General features: G+C 42.3%; 1 long non-coding RNA gene across 2 annotated transcripts in view; it reads left to right on the top strand.

Annotated features, from left to right (window-relative positions):
- LOC138297236 (uncharacterized) overlaps positions 1–18,516 on the top strand; it is a 51,708-nt gene extending 33,192 nt beyond the window's left edge. The window contains exons 2-3 of one of the 2 annotated variants that reach the window (XR_011203956.1): positions 5,550–5,670; positions 16,891–18,516. This is a non-coding gene — a long non-coding RNA (uncharacterized lncRNA). Of the gene's footprint in view, positions 1–5,543; positions 5,671–16,890 lie in introns of both variants that reach the window. The other variant, XR_011203955.1, reaches the window with a different exon arrangement.
- The last annotated feature ends 6,409 nt before the right edge of the window (positions 18,517–24,925 follow it).

A 24,925-nucleotide genomic window follows, 5' to 3' on the forward strand; every position in this document is an offset into this window, starting at 1 on the left:
CTGGCACTGATAGCCCTCTCCCCCTCCTAGGAGTCCTCCCCCACACTCCCTCTCCCTCTCCTGCCCCCCCACATATACACACATACACGCACAGACATACACATCCAAACACACATTCACCCACGAATGGCATACATTCATACACACTCACAGCAACACTCAAAAACACGCAATCACACAACACAACATGCAGATACACACACCCCCACTCATGCACACATGCATTACATACACATGCACACATTCAAACACAGTCACACCCCACCACCCCCCCTCCTATCAGAGAACCCGACTTACCTGCTTGCAGGGGATCCTCTGGCAGGTGACGGGACGCAGCTCTGCTGCCAGCAGCAAAATGCCGCCAGGCCATATCATGGAAAATGATACGGTAGGCGGTGTTTTGCTGGCGTGGTGCTGCTGCTGGCAGCAGCGGCACCTTACCGCTGTCCACCGCCATGACCGTAGCCGGAATTCCACCAGCCTTTTGGGGGAGTTCCAGCTACGGTCATAATTCCATGGACGGCGGTAGCCACGGTGACGGTATGTTGACGGCCCTCGCCGTCTGGGTGGTCGGCATTTGCCGCCAATGTCATAATGAGGCCCTTTATATAATTTCTACAGTGATATTTTCAACATATACTTATTGCATCTTAATCATTTTGACCTGAATTTACCCAGATACATGTTATATATTTTTCTAAACACTGTGTGGTGCATTTTTGTGGTGTTCCACTGTGTTATTGCATGATTTCTTGCACAAATACTTTACACATAGCCTTCTAAGTTAAGCCTGACTGCTCAGTGGCAAGCTACCAGAGGGTGGGCACAAGATAATTTGGATTGTGTGATTTACCCTGACTAGAGTGAGGGTCTTTGCTTGGACAAGGGGTAACCTGACTGCCAACCAAAGACCCCATTTCTAACACGGAACATCATTGATAGTATCAATGTAATATTTGCAGTAAAATTGTTGACAACAAAACTGTGCATGGCAGGGGTACTAGTTATAGTTACCTTAGGGTAGGAGGAACAGGTGGGTCAAAAATTGTGCATTTCCCATGTTAATTCCCATATGAGTTTTTAACACGACTACAGCCTGAACCGCTGGGCAGAATTACACCAAATTTGGCAGAAATGTAGCTTTTGGTCCGCAGGTTACGCTTTTTGTTATTTGGTGTAAATCCATTCATTACTTTTTGAGAAATGTAAGGAAATTCAAATTTGTATTTCTCTGGATGTGAAGTATTTATGAACAAAGACAAGCATGTGCAGGGAAATGCACAACTCTGATTGGTTGCCAACACTTTAAACCAGGAAGTGTTGGCAGCCATCTTGTAATCAGTAAAAAAGTTTAAAAAAATTAAAAGGGGAAAAGGTAGAGTCACCCTGACCACTTATTTTTCAAAATTATTTTTTTGCCACAAATTCGCCATATTCGCAAATTTGAAGCAAAACATTTTTTAAAAAACAAGCGCAAGACCACCACCTCCTTGTGGCTCTATTCCAATACATTGCAGGGGTGGGGGTGCCTGGTTCCCCCCGCAGCCCTTGGGACCACCAGATTCCCGGGGCTGTATGGCAATACATTGAAGGGAGGCTGCCCAGCCACCCCACAGCCCCGGGGACCACCACATCCCTGGGGATAAATTTAAATACGGTGTGGGGGAAGCTCAGCCTGGGGCCCACCACCTCCCTGGGGCTAAATTCAAATACAGTGTGGGGGCGTTGTCCCCCACAGCACTGGGGACCACTACCTTCCTGGGGCTCTATTGAAATACAGTGCTGGGGCTGCCCTCCCCCCTTTGCCACTGGGACTGCCACCTCCCCAAGGCTGTAGACGTGCCTAAATGTCCCATAGGAATTAACATGGGAAACACAATGTTTTTTTACCCTCTTTTTTCTTGGCCCCCGCTTGATAGATCACCCCAAAAATTTTCGTCCTCACCAACAATCACAGCAACACTTTTTTTGGTGAAGATTAGTCAAATTGTGCCAAAGATAAGGGCAAGTCAAAAAACGTTTTTTCTATGGAAACATGATCCTAACTATAGCTACCTAGTGGTGACCACCACTAGGTAATATGTATGTTAGATAGTGCTGTTGCCACTGTGTAGTTATAGTTAGGTTAGGGTTTCCATCAAAAAGGCATTTTTGTTTTGATAATAACTTTGGCTCCCTTTGACACAACTGCATGAAATGTTAAAACAAAAAAAAATCACCTACTTTGGCTGCTTCATGGAAAGTTATGTACCAATCTGTCAAGTGGCGACCAAGAATAAGGGAGGGGGTCCCAAAAGAGCAATTTCCCATGTTAATTCCCATAGGAACTTCAGAACTGAAAAAAACAGCTGAATGGAATTACAACACATTTGGCAAAATAATGTGTGTGTTTTCTGATTTTGTGTAAATCTGTTCAGCTGTTTTCAAGAAATTAGCAGTTATAGAGCAGCTTGGTTGGGCATGAAGGGTTTAGTCCTTAGAAAAAAATTTGGTATATATATGGCATTAGGTCAAGCAGGAGTCCTAAAAAAATAAAAAATAGGCCATTCTGATTGTTCAAGAGAGCTTTTCCTCCTGTCGGTTATTTCTGTACTGCGACGAAGGTGCTGATACTGTGGTACCAAACGTTCTGGTTTGCTGGCCTCAACACTGAAGAAAATGTTGCAGTCACCATTACAGGATTCAGGGACATGGTCTCCGAGTTCTTGAATATTTAAAAAATAAGCCATTTATGGGTCTTAGTGGGTACGCCCCGACTCCCATGGTCATATGAGTTGGGGTCCCAAAGGATCCTCCTTTAAGTTAAGTTAAATTAAAATTTTTGGCACCATATCCGCACCCAGTACTGAGTTACCTTGGAAGGCCATCTCTATGGTACTTTGGTACTGATACCGCAATACCAAATAAAGATTAAAAAAAAAAATTACAACCAACTTCCATTGTGCAGGCTGTTAGCTGTGCTTAGTAGTGGTTGGCCACCTGAGGTGTGTTAAATGCAGGGCCATGCCCACAGCTACCCACTGCTGAAGGAAGTGTACATCAGGTAATGGGGACTTAGGTGGGATTTGGAGGGCCAGGCTTTGCAATCACCCCAGCCAACCCCCGCTATGCATGGCTGAAGGCTGTGCACAGTAGAGGTTGAGAGGGGGCGGGGGGATTTTGGCATAGGGCATGGTTGGAGGGAATGGGATTTAGATGTGAGGAAGGTATTAGGATTTTAATTTATGTTTAAAAAAAAAAAACTTTCTTAACATTTTACATGAACAAATGCCCAGTATTTTTGGCTGAGAAAGGTTGCAATCCAACTTTCACCCTCTAAATTACAAGAAGTTTTAAGTTAGCATTTGAATTTATTCTCTGTTCTGTGCAAAGCCATCACAGACAATAGTTTCTGAAAAATGATTTGCATACATTCCAACATGCCCAATTAATGTGGGAGATTCTTAATTTTTTAAGCTAAAAATATCTTTATTTTAGCTTCTACCGCCTAAATTCGAAGTAAATGAGTTAAATAATTTTCGCAATTTTTCCTTTCAAAATCTCTTTTATTTATTATGATATGGTACTGTGCTGCTCTCTTCCTAGTGCTGGTGCATAAAAAGACTGCCTAGCGCCTCACACGCACCTTTACACCATAGCGCACAGAAATGTGTGTGATTTCTACAATAGATTTTGTACTGGAAGGGTACTCTTCCTGTACAAAATACAATGCCTAGACAAACTTTAAAACTTTTCACACTTTGGATATGTGCCTTACCATGCAGCACCCATGCAAATTCAGAAATGTTTGGAGAAATAAAAGCATTTTTCCAAGTTTACACCTCTCTCAAAAAGACATTATTTTTTTGGTGCAAACCCCTGCCTCCTGTTGTTAGTAGAAAGAGCTTTGTATCAAAAACCCAGAGGTTTTTTTAATGATAATGCCCATGTAAAATTCGTATTCTTCTTTAATTTCAATTAACATCAACATCTTTCACTTACTTCCTTTCACACTCCTTAACATTTATCCCCTACCTGTTTTCAAAATTATGTCAGTAATTTTTTAAAAGGACTGTGGCTGTCGAGCCAGTTGTGTAAGTTTATTTGCTGGTAATGTTCACTGAATGAAGTTCCTTAATCTGTGACCTCCTTATATTTGTTTCTAATGCATGTTAATTCATTACTTCAAAGTATATTGTTTACTTAACAGCGCTACTGCACTGGCTTTGTCTTTTGTGAGACTCTTTAATGAACTGCTGTCTCCTCATGTTTCACATACTTTTTGTAAGAAATTGGGGTATTAGTTTAGGAGTGTGAGAACTCATCTGAATAATAGTTACAATCCTTGTCAGGGTGAATCACAAAAGTCACTAAAACCTGTGCTTAAACATCTGGTAGCTAGGTACAAAGCAGTCAGGCAATGTGGAAAGTATATATGCGGTAGTAAAACAGTAATAAACTTGAATTGCAAATCAATAAAAAGTCCCAAAAGGAATTAGAAGAATGGAGTATAATATGGTGAACAACATGACACCAAAATGGCAAACATTCAATAGGAGGAACCAGAGTTATTACTTTTTAAAGGTTTTAGTAAAAATATCATCAATAAGCTCAAAGTGCCAATAATAGTCAATAGTCATGGTAGAATAGGACCTAGATGTAATTTGACGCTGACTGCCAGGGAAAGCAGATGATATACACCAGTGGTACTCAATGCATGGTCCGTGGGCAGGTGGCAGCCCGGCAGAGCTTTCCTTGCGGCTCGCAGACTCTAGGAATGTGTGAACAGCACTAGAACAATAAAGCGGCTTGCACTCTGTTTTTTTCGGTTATTGCTTCTAGCCAAGCAACATCGTTTGGTGATTCTGGTTTTTTTTCTGTAATCAATTCAGCTTGTTTTATGAGCAGGGTTACCCTGCGCATAGAACAAGCTAAAATGGCTGTAGAAACAAAGCTCAGAATCAGAAAACAAAGGAAACAAAGGAAACACTCTTGCAGTTGTGGACTCCGGATTTACAGCTAGTTAAGCTTGTACTCTCACCAAGGCAGGCCTGCTCATAGGTGAAAGCTTAGCTGAGCAGACTGTGAAAGAAAAAGTATGGGAATTGTGGAAAGGAGTATAACAGGGTGGGGTTAGTGAGTGGTAGAGGAAGCCAGCAAGTAGCTAAAATGAACAAAACATTATGTAAATATTTTGTTGGTCTTGAAGGAGCATAACCTGGCTGCGCCATTATGCTTCCTAAAATGTGAAGAAGAAGGGGTGGTTATTTTTATTTTGTAACATGTAAAACAAATTGTTAAATCTGGTGCGTTGAGATATATTAGTAAAAATACACAATGAGAGTTAACATATATGCAAGCCACATTAATACTCGCTTGCAAGAATGTCAATGTTATAGTCTTTTAGAAATGTAATTTTTTATAGTCATTTTATATTCAACAAGTTAGACATTTAAATATATTTAAACTAAAAGTATATTTGTGTTCATTTTAGTTGGTCGAAATGAAGGCTGCATTTTTTTTGTATGTTCTAATCTTCAACTTGAAAGCTTGTATTTTCAAAGTTGCAGGTGCTGATGTGAACAAGGAACTTGTTGAGCACAAGCGATGAGAGGGTCTGAGAAAATGCTACCAGATGTAAGGAGTATCCTGGCACTGGCAGCTGTAGCTTCTGAGATTCCTGAATGCAAGGTTGTATCAAGGTCGAGACTCTAAGGTTTTGGAAGACTGAATTGTTAATTGTAACTGCCTTACAGTTTTGTTTTGATGCCATCACACCTGGAAAAAACAAGATTTAAGAGTAGTTTAGCTGGAGGGGGATCCCAACTCTCTCTGCCCCTCGCTCAGAGTGGACCTTTTTAAAGGTAGCCACCGCACCTTTCTTAGGCAGAATCTTCTACTGAAGATCTGTTTGCTAGCCTTTCTCAGATATTCCTTTAGTATTAGAATAGTATAGGAGCTAGATTCAATGGTTAGGCAAGAGAACTTAGGCCCAGATTTAAGAGGGCCTAGCACCATCCTAACAACACATGCCAATTTGGAGTTAGATGGCCAAAAACGTCATGCCATATTTACAAAGTGGCGCAATGGCTGCATTGTGGCACTTTGTAACCACTTGCACTACATTATTCCTGCGCCAGGCATAATGTATGAAAGGGGGGCATTTCCCAGGTTGGGGGGTGGGGGCGAAACAATGCTGCAAAGAAATCTAATGCATCATTTTTATTGCCATTTTTAACTCCTGCTCAGAGCAGACAGCTCTGGGTGCTTTGCAGGATTAGCGTCAAAAGTTTTTTCGCTAAGCCTGCAAAGTGCCGAACTAGAGTAAAACATTATGAAGCTAGTTCCTTAACTACCGACATGGTGCATCGTATACTAAATACGGTGCACACAAGGTGGCATTAGGGGGGCGCTAAGGGGTGCAAGAAAAGTGGTGCAGCACTAGGTGCAGCACCACTTTTCATAAATCTGCCCCTTAATTTTAGAATCCAGACATCAAGTACTTTTCCTGATTTTCTGCATTGTTGTTATTGAAGATTTGATCTTTTACATGTTGCTTCGATTTAATATTATGTGATGCCTTAACTCTCCATTGGTGATTTTGTATTTCTATACTATGGTTTTGAGACTCACCTATGTACCATTGGCTTCGAGTCTGTAATAAAGTCCTTTCAAACTTTAATTTGGACCCTGACGTTTAATGGGTGACTATTGAGTTGCACTATAATCGATTTGAATGGTTTGGTAAATTATCTCTTCACCCCTTGGAACAGGGAAGAAAAGATTCTTTGGACACCAGATGAAAAGATAGGGCCCCATGCTCTATCAGGTGGTAGCAAACGAGGATGGTTCTCTTTCTGAATTGTAAAGAACTGGAATTAGGCTCTAGAACAGTTAGTACCCAGAGCCAAACCCCTAGTATTTCTGCCCAGAGTTGAAGAATCAGCAAAGTCGGGAGAAGGGAGGAGAGTTGTACTGGCAGTGGAAGAGTGAGTATTAATAGGATTGCTGAGTGCAGCGGTTTGCGTTTAGCTTACAGTGATTGTGAAATTCGATAGTGTTTTGTGGAGGTGTTTACATGTTGTGTGAGTGTGGTGATTTATAGAGACGTTGAAATGGTTATCGGGTCCGACGTGGCCTAAGATCCCGGGATAGTTTAAAGGGTGTAGAAGACACGTTTATATTGTCTGCTGAGTGGCTGTGTTCATTGTGAGACGTCGTCAACGGCACAGTTAAAATAGGGACTTAGTTTGCGTGAGACAGATATAGTGGCTGTCAATGTGCAGAGTTAAACTGTACTGATTTAGATGTTACCCCACAGGTCTAGGTCTCATCAGAAGTGATTGTGAACTTTCTTGTATGATTAAAAATGTTAATTCTTTAGTGAAGCAGACAAAGGTTATTGCATTGTTTTTTGTATGAGTGTGAGGTTCGGAGTAAGTGTGCATGCAGATTGTAAAGGAGGGGAAACTGCGGCGAGGAGTGAGATCTATGTCACAGTGTGCAGCCCTGGTCTAGGTTGGTTGGTGTGGTACTGGGCTGCTGCTGGTGGGCAACGTCATAAGGTGCCGGGCTGCGATTGGTGGTTGGGTCGGAGCAAAGGATTGTGGATACAGTGTTATTTTTAATCAAATTGGAATATTGTGAAAAGTTTTGAAACATGAAATGCTTTAAAGTTATACGAGATATGGTTAGAGGAGATGTTCATATTCCCAGTAGGGAGGAAGAAGTGGCGCCTCCGGGAAGGTACTCCAGGTCACTGTATGTCAATAGGTGGAGGGCTTCTTATGTGCTCTTGGCTTGGTCAATGGTACAAGATCAAAGAAAAGGATGGATCATTGAGATTCTCATAATATGGCACTTTTAGTTTGAGAATTATTGAAAATTTGAGGAGAGTGCTATATCAATGAAGCCACCTCCTAGACCCACACAGTGTGAAGCACTTAATGCTTGAGAATGTGCTGCTCATGTGAGAGTAAAAGTAAAATATCAGGCCGGAGTGAAGAAAGATATATGTATTTATGCAGATGCTAGATGGGATGCTGAGCAGAGAAGGCGGAGAACTGACATGATAGAAGGAATTAGATTGGATCCAGCTTTGATGACAGATGCAGTTGAGGGAGAAGAGGAAAAGAAAACAACTTGGAAATCGAAAGAGAGGAAACCAAAAGAACCTGATGATATGAGTATGGACAGTGATGAAAGCTGAGGATGTGTTACTTTCCAAACGTCCACCTTCATATAATGAATTTATGGATGGAACTGGAAATTAGACTGTTGGTCTGACTAACGTTGCGACTGCTCCAACTAAGATGACCCCCAGTCCTGTGGGAGTTACTGCCACTAGTGTACCCTGTGAGTTAAGAAGTGAAGATGCGCCCCAGTTGATCCTACAGTGAGTGCTGATGATGCCCTTACAGTCTCAGTTACTATAGGACCGTAGTTCCTACGTATAAAACAGAAAGCTCTGGGAGAAATACATACAATTTGACTGTACCTAATAATTCTGAAAGGTAGAGCGGAGTTCCAGATACTTCAGGCATTAGGGAGTTTGTTCCTTTAGTTCTAACACACACTATCACTCGTTGTAGTGCGAGTGCAGATACAACTTTGAATATGTCAGGATGCACTTCAACAGGTACATATCAGAAGATACTCGCACATAATCTTTTTGCATGGGACCCACCTTTGAATTTGGGGAATGGTGCTCTGGTAAGTGATTCCTGTGGTGACACGATCCATCAGTGCAAAGGAGATAGATGATTGGGTACAATTCTTTAATGGAAACACCCCATCCAAAGAGAGTGCTAGTTCAGAAGTGGGTCAGGGAACACTTCCATCAACACAGAGAGAGAGAGAGAACTTTAAATGTGACAATAGAATTGGATGCAATGAGTGTTGGAATTCTTGGCTGGGAACATCTAGAGACCCATCAAGAAGATGAGCTTGCATTCATGTGTAGAGATATTATTAAGCATGTGAGCCAAGTTCATGATAAATTGGCAGAATTGGCTCAAAAATATGAGGTACACTTAAATAAAACCAAGGCTTTGCAAGGAAGCTATTGAGTGTGTTTCAGTGAAAAGGACATTGCCGATATGAGAACTCTGGGATTAAAAACTCAGATTAAAGAACTGATTCTGAACATTAGGAGATGGAATGAATTAGATAAGCAGGAGACCAAATGGGTGAAAAAGAAAGCTGTAAAGAGACCTTCGGGTGAACTGCCAGCCATTGGAGCAGAGTGAGGTGTTACAACCTTTCCCTTGAGCGAAGTGCCTGGTGGTGGTTATGTTCACGAGCCGTGGAGTCAAAGTGATCTTGCATCATTTATCAATGATTCCCAAAATTGCAAGAGAAGCCAGTGGAATGTTGTTCTGAGTGACGTTTGACTGAGTGCAAAATAGCTGTTCGATGGCCTGAGGCAGAACTGACTAGGAACGTAGAGATTAAGGGTCCTTCACCATTGGTGATGAAGAAATATCAGGAGGCTCTGACATTCCTGAAAGGGAAGGTGCCTCTTCAAGATATTGATTGGTTAAAGATAGATAGAACAACTCAAGAACCAAAGGCGTCGATCCATGCTTACTAGGAAAGGCTGTAACAAGCATTTAAACAGTATAGTGGTATTGAGACATTTTATGTCAAGGTTTGTGACAGGATTGAGGCCATAGATAAGTCTTATGATTCAGCAGCATTTGATATGTTGGCAGAATAGGTCTACTGATGAGATTTTGTGTTATGGTAAATATTGCCATGATGAAATAGAAATGAAGCAGAAAAAGTTGAAGGAAAAGTTGATGCTTGCCCAAATGAAAGCTGCTCAAAGAACTAGCCAGTTGGCCATGGCTGTAAACAATGACGGCGCAACGCAAGGTTCACATCAACAGCCACAGAATCCAATGCAAGGGAGAGGGCAAGGAATCCTAATAGATCCTAGTACATAAATAGATGTAAATAGTCTAAAAAGGTCAGTCAACTCTTTGTCACCTCTGCAATAAGCTGGGGCATTGGAAGCAGGAATGTTGTTTAAATCCAGCTAATCAAGTCCAACATGCAGGATTTGTGCCTTCTCAGAAATCCATTCCTAACCAGATGCAAGGTGTCCAAAGACCCAGGAGCCAAGATTTTAATGTGCTCCAGGTAATGCAAGTGCCCCAACCGGCTGTGGACTGCGATCCAGTGAATCTCTTGGGAAGAGAGTCACTGTCAAAACTTAACTGTGTCATCTATTGTCCTTCAGCAGGAATAGAAGTTCATACCCAAGATGAGGATACTGTCTTTAAGCTGATGAAAAGTGAAACACATTGCACCCTATTGACGTTGTTAACAGTTGATGATTTGCCTCCAGATTTGAGAGAAACAGTAAGACTTGAAATGTGGGATTTTTCAGGAAATAATATTGCAATGATACAAGGTGTAGAACTAGGCGTGGGCAGAGCTGACGGAGTTCCACTCTGCAGAATTCTGCAGAGTTGGTTAAAAACACTGTGGAATTCCACGGAGGCGGAGTTCCGTGATCTGCGGAGTGGACCTGAAAGTGACCGATCTCTGAAGTGCTCAGTGCACACGGGGCAGGCCAGTGCACAAGAAGCCTGAAACGGCCCTGGTCTGAATTCAGGCTGTAAAAGCTGCTGTTTCAGGCTTCTTGTGCCCAGGCCCTGTCCCTTGTGCACTGACAGCACACCGGGCAGGCTGGTGTAAAATTCAGGGCCATAGGCAGCAAAAGCTGCTGTTTCAGGTCTTTTGTGCACCAGTGTGCACATTGGAGAAAAAAAGAGGACTTACCTGGGTCCTAGTTCCCAGGGCATCCTCGTTGCCAGTGGCCTGGCTGGCTCTCTGCCGCCTGGCCTCGGAGTGTAGCTGCTGGGTGGGCCACCGGTGAACAGCTCAACGCCGCATCAGGTGAGTGCGCACTGCAGTCCAGTTATGGGCTACACAGCGCAAGCGCAGACTGTCTGTACTTGTGCTTTTTGGCCTATAGCTGTGCTGCAGCACGCACGCAATAAGTTCTGATCTGGTGGCGGGGCTAGCAAAGTTTTTGGCTGAACTCCAAGCCGAGTGCAGAGTGCCAAAAACTCTGTTAGATCCGTCAGTGGAGTGAAGCTCACTGCCCAACCCTATGTAGAACCTGTCCGGATTACTGTTAGACCAAATTTTGAATTTCTGAAAACCCAACCATATAGTTTGACCCCCAAACGATTGCTGGAATAACTCCTGTAATGGAGTCCATGATACAACAGGGAATTCTGAAGGAGATCATGGGAAGTCCTGGTAACTCTCCCATCATGGGTCTTTGGAAACCAAATGGAAAATGCAGACTTGTACAGGACCTTAGGAAAATAAACAATATTGTTGTTCCTTGTTGCCTTTAGTACCGAATCCAGCTGTAATTTTGTTTCAGACTCCATGTGGGGCTGAGTGGTTCACAGTCATTGATTTGTGTCAAGCCTTCTTTTCGATATTGTTTCATGATGATAGTCAATTCCTCTTCGCATTCCCTGCTCGGATTTAGGTTTTTGGCATAGTGCAGAGTTCCACAGCGGTATACTGAGTCAGCACTGATTTCAACCAGATTTTAAAAGAACATTTGGAATCCTTGGTCATGCCATGCAATTCAGTCCTGATTCAGTATATTGATGACTTCATGGTGGGATTGAATACTCAAGAAGCTTGTAAACAGGAGACTATTGCATTACTGAACCAATTGGCTGAGAATGGACATAAAGTATCGCCAGGAAAGGTACAATATTGTCAAAAACAAGTCCAATACCTTGGACACCACATTAAAAAAGGAGTGAGAAAGGTGTCGCAAGAAAGCATTTCAGCAATACTGAAAATGGGTCCGCCAACTACACAGAGAGGGATCAGGATGTTTTTGGAAATATTGGGCTACTGGCGACAGTGGATAGGCTAAGCCTTTACAGAGTATGACATACAAGGATGTGTCTGATCCACTATTCCTGGGACAACGATTGTCTTGTTTTTAGAGCTGAATGTCTCTGTCATGCCCCGGCACTAGGGATGCCTGATTATGACAAATCTTTTGCACTTTTCTGCAGTGAGAGGGAGGGCTGTGCTCTCTCAATCCTGACTCAAATGCATGGAAATGCTAAGAGATCTGTGGTATATTTTTCTACCACATTAGATCCTGTTGCTTCTGCATTGCCTGGATATTTAAAATCAGTAGCTGCAGTTAGCACTGGCACAGAGATGTACGAAAATATTGTCATGGGATGTCCATTAACTCTGTACGTTTCTCATTCAGTAAAGCTTTTATTGTATAGAACCAGAACGCAGCATCTAAGAAGTAGTCGATTTACCAAGTACGAGCAGATTATACTGGCCACAAAAAATGTGACAATCAAACGTTGCAGGATTTTGAATCCTGCTACTCTGCTGTCATTAGTGGATCAGGGAACCACTGAAGATTGTGAAGGGGACCACAACTGTCTTGATGACATTGAGCTGTGTACCAAACCGAGACCAGACATACCAGATGAACCATTACTTAAATCTGATTATGCCCTTTATGTTGATGGTTCATACTGGAGAGACAATGGTGGAAGTTTGAGAGCAGCTTATGCTGTTTATATTTTGTCTAGAGTTGTCAAATCTTGTTGGCTTCAAGGAATATTTTCTGCCCAAGAAGCTGAACTGATTGCTCTTACCAGAGCATGATGTGTCTCTGATCAATTGAGAGTGACAATCTTTTTCCGATAGTCAATACAGCTTCAGTGTTGTTCATGACTTCGGACAACTGTGGTCTCAGCGATGCTTTATGACGTCCTCTGGATCTCTGATCCAGAACGGTGAACAAGTGAAAAACCTCCTTGATGCACTACAATTGCTTGAACAAGTCATAGTGGTCAAGTGCCCTGCACAATGTTCTGGAGATGATCATGTGACTTTGGACAATAGGTATGCTGCTAATGTTGCAAAATACTGTGCCCATAATGTATATCCCTTTAATGGTGAATTCATAAATGAGGGAATGGATGAGACCAACTTTAACCTTTCATTGACAACAGTTGATACTTGGGATGAGGTGAAAAAGTTCCACGAGGATGTGTCTGAAGGTTGGGTCAGGACAGGTTGTGTAAAAAAACAAATGATGACATTTGTGTTTCAGTGGATGGAAGATCAATGTTGCCAAATAGCCTTTTAACTCCTATGGTTCGACATTTTTATGGACCTGCTCAAATTGGTAGGGATGCTATGGTGAGATTGTTCAGACAGGCTTTGTTCAATCCCAAATTCAGATTGATGGCTGAAACGTTGTGTTACTGATGTATCAACAATGTTGGAAAGAGAACTGAAGTTACATTGGGTCACATAGGATGGTCAGGAGGACCTTTTAACAGGATACAGATGAATTTCATTGAGATGTCTGTGTGCAACGGATTGAGGTAAATTTTGGTTAGTGTGCGTATCTTTTCCCAGTGGGTCGAGGCGTACCCAACTAGACAAAATGATAGTCTTACTGTAGCCAAACTGCTGATGAGGGAGCTAATACCTAGATTTTGCTTCCTGATCTCTTTGGAATCAAATCGAGGAATTAATTTCAACACTGAGGTTCTAAAATTGTTGTGTGCAACATTGCAAATAGAGCAGAGATTGCAGTGAGGCTTTGGGTCTTGTTGAGCAGGTGAATGGCACGCTGAAATTGAGGTTGGCAAAGGTGTGTGCTTCAACGTCCTTGAAATGGCCTGATTCTTTGCCCCTTGTGTTGCTGAGTCTTTGAATTTTACATGATCAAAAGACTGGACTGTCTCCTCCCGAAATCCTGAAGGGGAGGGCAATGAGACTGCCAGCGATTCCTGCAAATGCACTTGTGAATATAATAGATGCTATGGTCCCAGCTTATTGCAAAGGACTAGGTGATGTGGTGCGTTGCAGGTCGGATCAACAACAGCTTCTCCACTACAGAACAGTGCCATGACCTTAGTCTTGGTGACGCGGTCTTGATGAAGAAACACATCACGAAAACGTGTCTGGAACCTTAGTGGCATAGACCTTACCAAGTGATCCTAGTGACCATGACTGCCATGAAGAGTGTAGGTCTTCCCAATTGGATTCGTGCTTCCCATACTCACAGAGTTGGGTGTCCCCTTGATACAACAGTGCCTGTCTCAGAGGAACCAATGGTGAGAGAAAGACAACTGGAACAGGTCAGCCAAGCTGTTGGAGACCAAGCAGAGCCGGAAGTAGCACTCAATCAAGTTGAAGAGGGTCTTGAGCAAGTCACAACTGACTCTGATGCTGAAACAGTAGAGTCTTGTTCTGTGGGGAGTCAGTCAGATTCAGAATCAGACCCCAAAGAAGGAACAGGTTCTGGAAGAAAGCAAGTGGAAGCTAGACACCGTTGGCTCAGAAAACTGGAATGAGAAAAAGTGAGTCTGCCTAAAGAGCGTGTGCCACCAGTGATTGCTGAGGAAACTGAGAACTCTGATCTAAGCGGAAGTGAAGATGAAGGTGTGGCATTGAGAAAGTAAAAAAGAACTAGAGTGCCTAGTCTTAGCTGTTCTTTGCCTGAGTGGACCTACTTTGCAAATGCTGCATATCAAGAAATCTGGGAGTATTGGAGTCAACATACAGGTTCGGCTGAACCCCCATGAACTGAACATCGTGAATGAAATGTACCTTAATGAGTTAAGTTTGCATGCATGTTAGAGACATTTACATTGATTGGGATTAAGAGTTTGGAAGATTTCCTAGACCCCAATAGAAGGAGGAAGGTTATCACTTAGAAGAACACAAAGAAGGGTTAGGGAAGTCTCAAGAAGATTTTATACTGTTGATAAATGAGCTTAAGAACTTACCTTTGATGCTTCCATTGGTGAAATAAATGAAGAAATATTTTGCTGCTGCCATAATTGATTAATAATAGATCTGATTCTAAAGACGTAATGGAGGTAAACAAGAGCAATAGATGTAAATACATAGTAGGTGCTTTATTGCTCATTTCTTTTGTAATACTAATATTTTTGCTAGTAGAAGTATTTTCTCCTACCAATCTTATAGAAGAGGAGATATTCTAGTGATTCCCCCCAAATTATTAATCCTAAAATAGTAAGGTATATAAGAAAGCACTACACTTAGATCCATCTAGGGGATATTATTCTGCAAATGTACACTTCTACCTATAATATGACTATGTAGAGACTATGGAAGTGAGGGATTGTTATGTATGCACTCAGTTGCCTGCTTCTGCTTCAGAAGGCACCTCCTATCATCATATTCCCATGACTTATGGAATTTAATGTAGTCTCTTGTTGAGTTTGTTTTAGGGGACAGGACATTATCAGTATTATTTTTCAAATTAAAATTTAGTTCTTTCAGAGATCCCTATTATTGACCATTTGAACAGATGTCTAGCTCCTTTGGAAATAAAAATAACCGCAAGATATTTCAATCCCGTTTCCACTCTAGACACAGTTTATGCACACTGACACAGTTTAACTTGTATATTATCATATGTTTAGAAGAAATTCCTGAATTTATTTGAGGACAAAAGAAGAGTTTTTGAAACCAGCTCACAGTTAGCAGAGTATTTCCGGAGTCAAAATAAATGGAGGAAGGAAGAAATAGAATATCAGTTAGTTGGAAACTTAGCTGCCTTGGCTCTAGATTGGGAACACAAAGGAAGATTGTACATTTGCATTGAAACATCTGAGACTGATAAATGTGTTTGTGGGAAAGAGTGAATGTGAATATACCTCTGAAGTACGCGGGAACTATAAGTTGTATTTGGATGGAGAAGACGCTGTTATCCCTAGAGTTTATTTTGTTTGTGGAAAACATGCTTATTTTAGATTGTGAAAAAGATGGGATGGAACGTGTTATTTGGTTTTTTTTCCCCAAAAAATTATCATGTGGAGCATTTTGACGATCCTGTGTGGACTTGAGGTTCTAGATCTAAGCGAGGTGTGAGTGCAGGAGAAGTAGTAGTGGACATTTTTGGTGCTTTAATCCCGTCAATGGGAGTTATTTTGAATGATTTGAAGGCTGTCTACTATAGTGGATAAACTAGCTACTAATACCGCTGGAGTGTTACTGGCCATGAATTCTGAGATGATAGCGATCAAATCAATGGTTTTCCAAAATCATCTTGCATTAGACATGTTGCTCGCCAAAGAGCGCGTAGTCCGTTGGATGCTTAAGGTCCAACAATGTTGTACCTTTATTCCAGATAAGAGTAAGGGTTGAGAAAGGATTTGAAAAAGCTGGAAGTGAATTGTGTATGGGAAGCGATTGGATATGAATTATCTGTTATAGGCATATGGTTTGGAAATTTGGGAAGTGGAAGTGTAGTGTTCGTGTTGAGACCACTGCTGATTATTTCTTAGTCAATAGTTCTGTTTGTTGGATATAAAATGTTCAGAGAAATGAGGATTCAACAAAGCAGAAAGAGAAAGAGAGCAGAGGTTGATTTGGAAGATAGCCCGTGTAAATATTACGATGACATGAAGCTTTTGGAAGAATCCATGTGAAAGCTGTTCAAAATGACTAGGTTTTAGAGAGGTTTATTTAAGAATTAAATGAGTTTGTGATGACGTTATACGTCATCAGAGGGAGGGTTGAATGAGTCTAACCTGGCGGCGCCATTATGATTCCTAAAACTTGAAGAAGGGGTGTTATTTTTCTTTAGTAACTTGAAAACGAATGGTTAAATGTAGTGCATTGAGATATTTAGTAAAACTACACAATGGGAGTTACTGTATATGCAAGCCACATTCATATTCGCTTGCAGGAATGTCAATGTTGTAGTATTTTCGAAATATTATTCTTTATAATCATTTTATATTTAACGAGTTAGACATTCAACTATATTTGAACTAAAAGTATATTTGTGTTAATTTTAGTATGTTCTAATCTTCAACGTAAAAGATTGTTTTTCCAAATCTGCAGGTGCTGAAGTTAATAAGGAGCTTGTTGTGCACAAGAGCTAAGAGGGTCTGAGAGAACGCCACTGGACGGAAAGAGTATCCTGGCACTGGCAGCTATATCTTCTGAGATTCTTGAATGCGAGGGTGTATTAAAACCGAGAGTTAAAGGCTTCGGAAGACTGACTTGTTAATTATAACTGCCTTACAGTTTTGTTTTTCAAATTAGAGTTTTGTCATGATGTCATCACAGCTGGAAAAAACAGGATTTAAGAGTAATTTAGCTGGCAAGGGATTCAAACTCTCTCTGCCTCTTGCTCAAAGCGGATGTTTTTGAGGTATAGACCTCCTTCTTTCTATGTGGCTTTATGCCACCGCACCTCTCTTAGACAGAATCTTCTACTGAAGTTCTGTTTGATAACCTTTCTCAGATATTCCTTTAGTATTAGGATAGTTTAGGAGCTAGATTCAATGGTTACGATAGAGAACTTAATTTTAGAATACAGACATCAAGTATTTTTCCAGATTTGCTGAATTGTTGTTATTGAAGTTTTGGTCTTTTATATGCTGCTTCGATTTAATATTGTGCGATGCCTTAACTCTTCATTGGGGATTTTGTATCTCTATACTATGGTTTTGAGACTCGCCTACATAACATCTATATTTAAGCCCTTTGAAATTGTAATTTGAACTCTAAGGTTTAATGTGTGACTACTGAGTTGCACTATAATTGATTTGGTAAATTATCTCTTCAACCCTTGGAACAGGGAAATAAAGATTCATCGGACCCCAGGTTAAAAGTTAGGGCCCAAGGCTCCGTCAGTCTTTAACCTAAAACTAACTGCATATAAAATGTAAAACACACACTGTAATAAAAAAAATAATGCAAGTTAAACTAACATCATTGCTACCAAGTGCCACGCATCTGAGGTTAAAAAAGTGTCATACTTATCAGGTGATGGCAGCTGCCAGCGGGTTCTTTTCTAATTTCAGTCTTTCTGTTCCTGCTGCTACAGATGTGACTTTGAGCCCCCCAATGTCCTGTGAGCTTCACAGGTTGTTTTGTCAAATTTAGCTGCTAGTCAGTACAGTCTTGCACATGGGCATTCTCAACCGTATCAGATACAGTCCCTGCAAACTGCACCAGTTGCCCTCCTGTCGAACTCGATGACATGGTGCATAGTGGGAGCCAGGGAGACGTGCTTTACAAAAACACCAATCCAACCAGGACTGGTACCTGTGAACAAGTTTTACAGCAGCCCAGTCAGTTTGCCCTCCTGTCTCCCTCTAGCCCCTATCTCTCCCTCTCTCCAGACTTTTGGATGGTCATGTTGTTTTTAGGAGTCTAGCTGGGTTAAATTCTAGCAGATTAATCATCGGGTTGCTAGATGTCAGATAGATTAGCTAGAGTAGAGGATGGAATTTGGCAAGCACAGAAGAACTGAGTTGCAGCTGGCATCATAGGTATAGGATACACATAGTAGAAGATAGGCTGTTCAAAAATATGAAAAAAGACTTGAAAGAAAGCATTCTGTCATGATCCCTGAAGAAGTATTAGTTTCTTTTCTGCCCACATAAATTCTCAGCCCACACTGCATCCCTGGGGTTGCCTCACCATCAACGAGGCCCTCGAGCACACCCCAGACTGTACTTTTTGGCCCCTGAGAAAACGTTTGTGAGTACCCATGGTATACACCAACCAGGTTTGTCCTGGTCACAAATTTTACCTTTTAACTTTAGTCCTTTAAGTGCCACTTCACCACAGAAGTACACTTCTAAAGCACTCGGACCTCAAGGGAGGCACTTAGAAACTCAAGGGGTGTAAGACAGATGCCGAAGCAGGGTCCAGTCCTGATCAGCTGGGCAGTTGCAGCAAAAGGCCTCTTGCAGCCTATTGTGTCACTGTAACTTTCACAGGAGACTAGCCTCATGAACCTTGAAGTCTCCTGAGCACAAGAGGAAGGGCAGGTCCAGTGTTAAGGGGTCCTTCGTAGGTCACAGACAGCAGGGCAGTCTTTCTTCAGTTTTTCTAATGTCTAGAAAGTGTTCTAATGAGAGGTTCCGGGGTTACCACTTTCATACCCAGTGGCACCCTGTGGTGGAAGGCAGTCCCTTTGTCCACTGTCTAAACCAGTTCTGGTCAGTTCTTCCCCTTCCTCTTGGTTTGGTGCCAGCCTGTCTAGATGGACAAAGGAGAGGCAGACCTAGTTGTGAGCTACATCTGCCAGTGTCAAGGTAGGCACCCTTTGAATTCAGGAATGGGCTGGATACAGCCCAGGGTACCATTTGAAGCTCAGGCAGGGCTGAGTACAGCCCCCAGGCCATCCTGCTCAGGAGAGGAACACCCTTCCCCACACTTAAGGCCCTTTGTCCATTAAATGGTAACAATACATATCTCACCAGAGGGGACGCCATTCATACTCAGGGATGCTGGATACTGGCAGAAAAGCCCTTTTGGTTTAGGCAGAGAAATGGTAACTTTCCAAAAGTGCCATTTCTAAAATAGTAATATAAAATCCAACTTAACCGTTAAGTTGGATTTTAAAGTGAAATTAAATGAATCCTTGAACTATGGTTCTTCCTTCTCCCAAACTGAAGTTATGCATTATAAGTTGTTATAATGTAACACAGTGTTTCCCTTGGAGCGCTAGCATTGCTATAGTGAGAAGCAACTTTGGGGATTTTCACTGTGAGGACATATAAACCATTAAACATACAGGTCCTACTTTGTAAATACCATGTACCCTGGCCTATGGGCATTTACAGCTGATTTTAGGAGTGGCTTACAAGTATTAAAAATAAAGGTTAGGGCTGGCAAAAGCTTTATTTTGCCGGGCTAAAGTGGCAGCTTAAAACTGCATACACAGGCTGCAAGGGCAGGCCTGGAGACATGTTTTACGCGGCTTCTGTTTTGGGGCACAATGATTGTGGCATCCCACTGGTAGCATTTACCATATATGCCCTAGGTACATTTAAAGCCATATACTACAGACTTATAAGTAAATTAAATGTGCCAGTCATATCGATGTCTATGTTTAGAGAGGAGAGCACAAGCAATTTACCACTGGTTAGCAAGGATGAGGGGCACAAGGACCTATAGCCAACAAAAACCAGGTTCAGCAACAGAAGGTAAATCCTGGGGTGACTCCACAGAAAGGGCAGATTTCCAACACCTTTTCTCTTTTTACTGCCCTGATTTGTAGCTCTTTGCCACCTAGTCAATTTTCGAAGACTACCTTCTCTGCCTGCTGTGATATCATCTCACTTCCCATGTACTGGATTGGTTCCCCAAACCTACCTACCCTATTACTCAAACACTCAAATCTGAGACGTTGAGAGAATTCCATGAAACTCTCATAGCAGATCAATACCACTGAGCTTCGAATGGAAACTACAAAGCAAGCCCATTTATTTTCACATTCAACTTGGCTCTTTGGATTGATCCTTAAAAGGCTCTGAACATTTCTTTCACTGCCAATATTCCATATGGACGAAAGTTAATGGTGTCTCCCCTCCACAAAGCACTATGGTAAGTTTTCAATTTCCATTTAAAAAAATGGCAAAATCATATTTCAGTTGAATGATGTGCCTGCATTTTTTATTGTTATTTGTTATGTTATGTTTTTGGTGTTATTATAGCACACTAATCACCTGTGAGGGTACCCAGGCGCTCTGTAGCAAGTGTGTGAGGCCAGCTCTTGGGGCTTACTCTAAATGCAGGTCTTCAGCTTCTTGTGAAAGTGAAGGAGAGAGGAAGAGGCTTTGATGTGTTGTGGGAGGTCTTTCCAGTCTTTCCAGTCTTTAGGGGCCAGGTGCAAGAGGGTGTGGCCCTTTGTTCTGCTTTTGTGTATGGGTAGTGTGTGTGCTAGTGAGAGTGTGAGGCTAGCACAGCGGAGGTGTCTGAAAGGTTGGTGGAAGTGTATGCAGCTGTTCAGGTAAGCATGCCAAGTATTTGGGAGAGGTTTGTAGGTGTTGATGAGAAGTTTAAAGTGTATGTGCTTGTGTATTGGGAGCCAGTGGAGTTCCCTACTGTGTGGTATGATGTGGGCTCAGCATTGAAGGTTGAGGACTAATCTAATTGTTGCGTTTAGGAAGGTCAACTGTCTTCTTGTGAGCTGGTTGGTAATACCTGTGTACAGGGTGTTTCCATAGTCTAGAATGCTGGTGATGAGGGCTTGTTTTCCTGGATTTATCTGGTAGACACTTGAACATTTTCTTCAGCGTTCTGAGGGGCATATTTAAAAGAAAGTCACACGTTGCAGCAAGTCAACTTGCTGTGCTGCGTGATAGGGAAAGGGCAGGAATGCGTGGTCATGTCCAGTTTGCTGTCTGTGATGATTCTGAGGTTTATCACTTGCAAGCAGGTCATGCAGGTGGTCCAACGTCTGTGGGCCACCATGTGGAGTCCCATGGCAAGGCTTCTTCCCAAAGACTACCACCTCAGACTTGTCAGAGTTCAGTTTGAGGTGGCCACTTCTGTCATGCATGTGGTTACCTTGTCCCCAATGTTGGGTGTTTTATCCAAAAGGGTCAGTATCAGTTGTGTGTCATTGGCATAAGTGAGGATGGTTATGTTTTCAACTCGTATGACATGGACCGGGGGGGCATGTAAATGTTGAAGAATGTTGGGCTTAGTGACTCCACAAATGAGATATCATGCTTCAGAGGCATTAGGGGGTATGTTGTTGGTTTGGGTTCTTCTAGTGAAAAAGGAGCAGATCGCCTTGATGCCTGTTTCACTGAGTCATTGGATTAGGATGGTTGCTGATAGGTTTAGAAGGCTGAGGGCTGCGATTTCTCCCCTGTCGAGGATCATCCGGATGTCATACATTGCTGGTATATGGGTGGTTTCCATGCTGTGGTTGGGTCTGAATCCTAATTGTGTAGTGTCGAGAAGTGGTGTTTGGCGAAGTGGTTGGAGACGCTTTTGTTGATGGCTTTTCCAGGGCTTTGACGGTGTATGTAAAGGAGTAATATTGGTTGGTTATTGGCGAGTTTGGTTGGGTCAGCAAAGGGTGTCTTTAGGAGGGCATTGACGGCTGTGTGTTTCCATGGTTCTGGGATGGTGGCTGTGCTGATGCTGAGGATAGCGGTGAAGGCCTCGCTGATAGGGATTGCTCCTTTGTCGATGGCATAGTGGGTGTGGTGATTGCCTTACCACTCTTTCCATCAATCTTTGATTGAGTCATAGCCTCGTTCTAATACCACACCTCCAAGTTCATCCTGTCATGACTGATGCCTTTTCTTTCAAAAGTGGTCTTTCTACTCAGTCACAATCTTCCTCCCTCACATCTTACCTGATAGATAGGGATACCCAACTGGCCACTTATTTAGACTCTTCTGGGGCTGATATCCATCTTCATTCCCTGGGAAGCATCTCTTTTACTGCTTGAGGAATTAGTTCTACATCTCCTTACTCTTACCCACAGCTCAATACCCTGACTGTGTGCCCTCCCTCCTCTCTAATCTTGTCTCTCCCGACATCCTCCTCATATGCTATATTAAGGTAGCTCATAGATGACAATGCTGTCTCTACACTCTCTGCCACAGACGTCTCAATCCAACTGCTCTCCTCCCTCCTCATCTAGTTTGGCTTGTTTGACGTCCCCCTAGAGTCTCACATGCAAGATCTTAACTTGGTCCATCAGATTCAACTAAGCTCACCTTCCTCTTTTGTACTTCCCAATCTTTTCCTCTCTGTTACATCCTAATACTTTCCCACTCACTTTTTTCAGCGGGCTTCCTCTCGTCTTCCTTCCCAAACCAGTTTTCAAGATTTTCGCAGACTAAGCATGGTTCAAGGCAAAGACATCTTTGCAACTAAACAGCTCAAAGATTAATTTCATGAAGAATTTGAGCTCTCGGATCTCCACTCTCCCCAAGGATCCTATAAATAATATACAATAAGCTGTGGACAGCAAAGCTGGATCTCTAAACTTCATTGGCTGTTCTAGTCCACTCATTCTGAGCCTAGTTTAAATTCTACATTAGCAAACGCAGCACATTGGTTCAACATGCCGAAAAATAATTTTGCAATCAAGGCTGTTATTCAAATGCAGTGTGATGTGGATAAATGCAATGGTTGTCTTTACACAGATTTTTAGCCTAATTGGTATTCTTAAGGACAATCATGTGTTGGTTAGGTTGCCTAGGAACAACCACGATCTTGGGCCCACAAGAGTGAGGTCTATAAGGAAGAGCTATGGAACTCATGAAAGGTTATGACCACCAAATAATTGTTTCCAATTTTGGTCTACAACTAGCTCCTGGGGCCAGATGTAGCAAAGAAACATTTTGCGAGTTGCAAATAGCGAGTCATAGCGACTCGCTATTTGCAACTCGCAAAATGTAATGCAGAACGGTGTCTCAGACACCGTCTGCGAGTCGGTATGGGGTCGCAATGACCCACCTCATTAATATTAATGAGGTGGGTCGCAAATTGCGGCCCCATACCGACTATGGGCACTCGCAAACATGGAGGCCTGCTGTAGTCAGCAGACCTCCATGTTCGTGACTGCTTTTAAATAAAGCAGTTTTTTTTTTTTAAGTGTAGCCCGTTTTCCTTAAAGGAAAACGAGCTGCACTTAAAAAAAAATCCGAAACCTTTAGTTTCGGTATTTTTTCAGGGTAGGTAGTGGTCCCTTGGACCACTACCTGCCCTGAAAAAATAATTTGGGGTCCATTCACAAAGAGGAAGGGGTCCCATGGGGACCCCTTCCAATTTGCGAGTGGGTTACCATCCACTTGAAGTGGATGGTAACTGCGACACCATTTGCGACCGCATATGCGGTCGCAAATGGTATTGCATACCACTAGGAATCGCAAATAGGAAGGGAACACCCCTTCCTATTTGCGATTCTGAAATGCATTTTGCGAGTCGGTCCCGACTCGCAGAATGCATTTCTGCATAGGAAAATGCGATTTGCAACTCGCAAACGGCAGTTTTTGCCGTTTGCGACTTGCAAATCCTTTCCTACATCTGGCCCCTGGTTCCTTCCCATTTACTTTAACAAAAGCCACTGGCCCCTCATACTTTTCTACTATTTAAGATGGCAGAGAATGGTAACCTTATTCCGGTAACTATCAAACCACTATTTGGTATCTTTTATATTTGTAAAGTGCGACGTATGTCACAGAGCGTCTTGGTGCTAGTTTCTGAGTGGAAACTGTACTATGTAGCGCCAAAAACAAGAAACCATACAGGGAGCAAAAAGAGCCAAGTTTAGAGGTGTTTTGTAAAAATCAACAGATTTAGCTGGCATCTGCAGTCCCAGGATTGCTGATTCCAGAGCTGAGAGGTGAAATAAACTAACTTCCTGCCATCCCAGGAGACTTTGTCAATTTTGGTTATCATCACTGCTTTAGAAGCTGCTGATCGAAGACATCTTCGTGGAGAATGCCAAGAGAATTTCTCTCTAACTATTCTGGGTGTGTATGGTAGAGAGCTCCATGCGCAATGCACAGTGCTTTCAATGCCACTCTCTTTTGTTTACAGGGACCCAGTGCAGCTCCTCTAATACGTTCAAGACTGATTCGAACTTCCTAATGTTCTTGAGGATGCATGCAGCGGCATTCTGCACCCTGGGAAGTTTCTTTAAAGAGCCTTGCTGCACGCCCAAATAAAGAGCATTGCAGTAGTCTAACCTCTGCAGGACCAAGGAGATGATGACTGTTTTCTGTAATACAAAGGGAATGAAAGGCAAATTATCCTTCAATTTTTTTAACAAAAAAACAACAAGAAATAAGCCTTTCAGTCTTGTGAGTAAAGGTGAGTTTGGAGTCGAAAATGACCCTAAGATTTCTAATTTTGGGCACCGGTTTGAGAAGACGGCCCAAGGTCTGTGGCCACCAAAAATTCTTCCAAGACGAAGTGTCCTTATCAAAGAGGAGCACCTCCGTTTTTTCTGAATTTAGTTTGAGGCAGGGACTACTCATCCTGCAGCAGATTGTTAGATGTGCCACCTCCTCCATGCTGCTGGTGATAGACACTACGATTGCATAGTGTGTGGTAGAGAAACTAAAAGATCTTATCAGCTTTGCTAGAGGGGCCAAGTGTATAT

The sequence above is a fragment of the Pleurodeles waltl genome, chromosome 5 (assembly GCF_031143425.1).
Source record: "Pleurodeles waltl isolate 20211129_DDA chromosome 5, aPleWal1.hap1.20221129, whole genome shotgun sequence".
In the NCBI taxonomy this organism is placed as follows: domain Eukaryota; kingdom Metazoa; phylum Chordata; class Amphibia; order Caudata; family Salamandridae; genus Pleurodeles; species Pleurodeles waltl.